Source organism: Chroicocephalus ridibundus, chromosome 5, assembly GCF_963924245.1.
Source record: "Chroicocephalus ridibundus chromosome 5, bChrRid1.1, whole genome shotgun sequence".
NCBI lineage: Eukaryota > Metazoa > Chordata > Aves > Charadriiformes > Laridae > Chroicocephalus > Chroicocephalus ridibundus.
The window spans coordinates 50,403,198-50,409,197 of record NC_086288.1 but is presented as its reverse complement, the minus strand read 5'-3'; positions in this window follow the sequence as shown (position 1 = coordinate 50,409,197).

Below are 6,000 nucleotides of genomic sequence, written 5' to 3'. Positions count from 1 at the left end.
ACGCAAAGTACCTAGGAACTCTAGTGATGGTCCAGGTCCCTGTTATGCTGGGCACTGCACCAACACAGAACAAGTATACAAGTCCTTGCCTGAAGAATTGCCAAAGGAAGGATGAGGCAAGAGGAGAGAAGCAGGCAGACACCAGAGTTACGGGAAAAGAGGGTGCGTGGTGATCAGCCTGGTTGGCAGCATCTTCAGCACACCACTGGCAGGTTTTGTCAAGCTTCTGTAGATCTCGGAGCAAAGTCAGACCTTGTGAGGGAATATGAGAAGAGATAACGACATCACCTTGCAGATAGCTAGAGCGAGCTTCTCCAAAGCCTGAAGACTGTCACAGGAGAAAGCCAAGAGGTGTCCATTGGTAGTTTAATAAGACAGGGGTTCCATGGATGATCTTTATTATGGATTCTGGTGGCCCTCATTGTGTTAGATACTGTGTTTCAAACTGCAGTTTGAAATCACATACACTTTTTAAATTGTGATTTTAAATATGCATTGCTGCTTACTTAGCAATGCACTGCGTTTGCCATTGATTTAAACTAAACCATGAGAGGCTTCATTAGCTTCAAGAAGAAACCATGGAACCTCTGTGGGTGCTAGGGTAGGGGCTGGAGGGTCTCACTGGTTCTTCCTGAACCCAGTACCTGTATCATAGTCTTCCTGCTCGGTTCCTTCTTTCTGGGAGTAAGGCTTTGTGCACAGCCTTTGACATACTTGTAACAATCCCGGTTCAGTGTTAAAATAGTGGCTGTAATCAAATCTCCTGTCTTTAGCTAATAGTATCAGAGATGAGGGAGAAATTATTGCTCCCCCACTTTCCTTTTCCCAACACATAGCCACCAGTGCGCGTCATCCATGCTTGTCCGTGCATAGCTGTATACGATGTAATACACTTAAAACCAGTTGGACAACTTCAACTTAATTTGGTAAAGGTTTAGAGGCCTTTTGGAGGTTGCACACAATTTATGCAAGTAGTCAACTGAATAGAAGACACCCTACAAGTGTGTCTGAAGACAAAGCCACTTAATCAGCCCCTGCAGTCTTAGACAACAGAGAACAGAGGAAAAAAAACAACAAATTTGTGAGGCTTTCACCTACCCCAACTACAGAAAAAGATTCAGTCAAGACTTGCATCTTAGTCAGTCAGCCCTGAAACACATCCAAAAGACACCAGGTTTCATCAAAACAGATTTTTTAAAATTTATTAAGCTCAAATATTATCTCCACCCTTCTTCAGAGATGTTCTAGATGTCTCATAGCTCAAAACACAGAACAGTTTAAGTGGGTACTTTGACATGATGAGGGAACCTCTCTTTCTACAGGACTGATGGATGTCTCTTGCACAGGGTTGATTAGGGGTCAGGAAGACATTTCCCTCCCAGTCAGGGGAGCAGGGACATGAAGGTTCATTTTTCTTTTTTTATCCCCTTCCGCTACAGCCAACGGCTTAGTTGACCTCCTGAATCATTTGGGCCATCGTAAAAGCCTCAGGCCATGGTGATCACTCTTGTTTTCTGCTTGTGAAACACAGGTTAGTCTCCTGAGAACTAAAATGCTTTAGTTTAATTGAAACCTTTGGGCTTAATATACGAGTATCTTTGCTAAATGTAAAGGCCTGGGGTAAGCACAGGTCACACTAGGTGATCTTATGGTGCAGTTCAGAGTGTCTGAGGGGCTCGAGAGGCAGAAGCTCTAGTGAAAGGCAGATAGAGGTGGAATAGGCTACGAAGGGCTTTGAATGGAAAGACAGGAAGAGAGTGGTTGACACAACAAAAATAAAGCCAGTGCAGCGTTAGAAGGAGGAGGCTAGTGTGGCTAAAGGACATGGCTAGACAGCCTTTGCAGCAGTGGTTTGAATGGATATGAATGAGATGAGATTGTATTAGTTGAGGAGAAAACTGAGAGAAAATTAAAAGTTCTATTTGAGTCACAATGGGCTTGATCTGTCAGTTACGTACCTGGGACAGGATTTCTGAGAGGCAGGCTGCAATTTTAGTTTGAGCAGAGGAGGCAGGTCTGCGAGCATGAGTAGAAACATGGCATTTGAATTGCCTTCTGCAGGGGCAATTATCTAGAAATACAAGATGTAAAAGAAAACCCTTCAATATATGAATATACCTGATGATTAGTATGCACAAATCTATGTGAAGAATTAATGTTTAAAATCTTGGGTATATATCACTCTGCCTGGCTGAAATGCAAATGAAAATTCATCCTTAAATCCCTGTTTTGATTTGATGATTAAAATAGTTCCTTCTTTATCTAACCACAGTCAATTTAGGAATGAGACAAAATGAAATACAGATATTTCTGTTTTTCAACCACTTTTTGTTTTCCAGTAAAGTTTCATGTTTGAAAGATCTTTGTTTCCTGGAAACTGGTAAAAGATACTAAGGTCTGACATAATGCCACTGCCCACTGCACATCTTCCACCACTTCTCACCAGCAGAATAAAAGAAAATAATATCTATGTAGGTATAAACAATTCTTACACTAACAAAGTACTTATCCAGTGTGTTTCCACAGAAAAATTAATTTTTTTCTTGCTCCCTCAGATTTCTGGATAAGTAATAACAGGTAAGTACAGAACAGGGCTAATTACTATCTCCTTAAAACAAAAAAAAACAACAAAACAAAACAAAACAAAAAAACCCCAAACCAAAACAAAATGAAAAAAAAACCAATGAAAACCAGACAAACCCCCAACTCAAAAAATGAGAAGCAGATGAAATGGCTCATACAGAAATTCTGTATTAAGGATGGTGAAACATAACCGGTGTGATACGTTGTGCAGAGCATGCTTTAAGTGCTTATGAATCAAATTTATTTCTTAGTGATCTGTCCTCGCTATACCTTGTATTGCAAATCACTAGAGGAATTTGCAAGAGTTCTATAGGCCCTGTACTGGCAGAAAAAATGGGAACTTGAGAATTCAAGCAGCCCTTCTGGCTGCACCAGGATGCAGGTAACTGATGTGCCTTTGCTATCCCTGGTTTTTTTCAAGGAGAGAAAAGTTGGGGAAAAGTTCTGGGCTGAGAAAAGGCTCACTCAGGACGCGAATAAGCCATTTTTTTGTAAAGCAGGCAAGCATAGGGAAGGTCTAGGAAGGGAGCGCTGTATATCGCAAAAAGAACAAGGCACTTGGAAACGCATGTAGGAAGGACTGGAAACTTGAGTAGGCAGAAGATGCTTTGGCTGAACTCTTAGCAATTTCGAGTTCTCATGAGTGGGACTGTTCCTAGGGGACTGCAGTGAAAAGCAGAACAATGCTGTACTGGCTCAGCACTTGGAACTTGATTTGCCCTTTTTGAAATCCTGTGGCTAATTCATACCCTGAAAAATCAAGTGTACCCTGGCCAGATGGCTCAATTTAAGAAGAAGCAGGCAACTGCGTAGCTAGAATAGCAGGTAATGGAGGTGAAAGGCTGGGTGCAGGAAAAGTCAGCTGTGTACAGGAGGCACGGGACGGAGTCACCCTTCCATGAAATCCAATAAAACCTGATCTGGTCATGATTAACTCAACATTTTCAAAATCCTTTTAAGAGTTCGCAAAGTACATAATGTCTAGCCAACTTGTAGTGGTGTATGACAGACCCCTGACTCTAATATCCCAGGATGTCAGCCCTCTGCGTGTTTCAGATTTTGATGCTGAACATGGCTTTGCTTCTCAATTCCAGCTTATTTATTTAGCATTCTTACTGCTTTATCTCATTTATAACAAGCCCTTGAAGATAAATAAGTACCTTATACAGAAAACTCACCTGTATAAGGTACTCAGAGCAGTCCCAGCAAGGTTTACATTAAAACCACAACTGATACATATAATTAGTGGCAGAACTTCCTCTTGTGCCCAGAACTCATATGCTCAGCTGTGAAACTACTAAACAGAGAGAATGGAGAAGTGTGAAAAACATTTTTGATGAGGCTCAGCCATGCTCAAACATGCCCGCAAAACACGCAGGATATCACAGGACCCCTCAATACCTCAGCAGTGTTTCTTGTACCTGCTCTGTGTCGGACTCCAAAGCCCGTCCAGTTTCTTTCTTCACCCCCTTGCACGGGGACTGCCTGGGCCTGGAGATGGAATCCACATTGTCCCCTTGCTCCTGAGGGCGAGCACAAAGTGACCCCGAGAGAAACAGGATTAGTGAAGGATTTTATTGGCTCTGGAACCTTTCTGACAGGCCTTCATAAATTTGTCTTTTAAAACAGAGGCCCCGTTTCCATTATATGTATTTTGTGGGGAAACAGATGAATGACTAACAATGACTGCTACAAGAAGACAAATACCATGATTTGGGGTAAATTTACTGGAGACTTGCTATCAATATCCCAACTCGCTTACTTGTCTTCCTTCTGTAACTTACTGTAAGAGGACCACAGTACATAGTAAATACACAACTTTTGGCTTACTAATGCTGTGCTAAGTAAAAAGTGATCAGTGTACACAGCAAAATACCTTTCAACCAATTTGAAATAGCGTTGGAAACGCTCATCTGAACCTTATGAGCAGCTGTGAACGCTACAGAGCGTCTGAACTATTTTTGCACTTCATTTCTTTAACTACATCAAATAGCTGCTGGGCTCCTTATCTACAAGCAGTATGAAAATAATAACAAAAAAAGAACTGAGTTGCATAGTCTCCTCTGTTTCCTTTCCTGATCTTAGGTGGTAATTTGCCTAAATTGGCAACAACTTAGTAGTAACACACACGTAGCGTGAAGGTCTATTTGTTGTTTTTGCGTGAGAGGCAAAGCCAGCATGTCACTCACGCCTATCTGCCTTGTTCTGACTAAGGAGGGGAAAACATTCCCTTTCTTGAATAACTGGATCTAGGAGCTAGGTGTTGGGACAGGATGCAAGAGGAACTGCTACTCCTTTATGGAAAATACATGTCAAGACGGACCAAACCAAACATACCATCTGTGTATGTAGTGAAGACTTCTAGATGCATACTCCAGTAGTTTAGGTGCATAAAATAATCCCCAGGAGGGTATCTTAGGGCAATCAGGCCATGCATCAGTTCCTCTAGGTGAAAACATTCTCCTGAGGTTCATTCTGATTGTACTTATTTCAGCCTGTGCTTTATTGTAAAGACAGCTTTGTGTCTCTCTTGAGGACTTTTTTTTGGTCTTTTTTTTTTTTTTTTTTTTTAATTTAGAAACCTGTCTACATTCATGTCTCACTGTTTTGTTGGAAACAGATGGCCCTTCCTGGAGACACACAGTTGAGTGAGCAGACACCGACCACTTTAACACGTGGTAGCATGTTTGTAATTAGATATTTAAAGTGCTAGACAATTACTATCGAACCTTGTCATGAGGGAAATTTAGGTCTGTGTTTACCAAGATCTGAATTATAAACTGGATCCCTGCCAGAGCTTTACTCTTGGGTATAAAATAAAAGAAGACGATGGTTGAATACTGAATAACATCGATTAAAGCTGCCACCTGCCCTGTCTCAGCTATGATCGCTCACTCCTATCTCCCACTCCAGGCCCTTAGTTTTTGTTGACCGTTGTATGTGATTTGACCACGGGATAAGTTTTGGGATGCAGCCAGCTGATCACAGGAGGTACCACCTCTGTAACATCACACGTTTAGAGCTCAGCATCCCACTTGTTTTTGGACTACAGACAGTTGAAGGCAGCTCCACCCCAAAAGAAGAGAGTATCAGCCATTGTCGCAATGGAAAAAATGCTGATAAAGCTGGAGAAAAGAATGGAAAGTGATAAAAGAAGTCAGGGGAGGAATCACAGGGGAGCATTACAGAAGAAGAGAAAGAAGACTGAAGAGTTATCTAATCCTTAAGATAATTTAATTACTGTGAAGTTTTTACCCTAGTTGGAAATACCGTGCCTGTGGAAGTTGAGAGCAGAAGCACTGACTGCTGTGGGAGTGTGGCTGTAGCTTCTTCCACACACCTCCCCCATCACTGTAGCCATGGCTGAAATTAAACAGCTGCAATCGAGAGGCAGTTCAGTTTCAGAAACACAAAGTT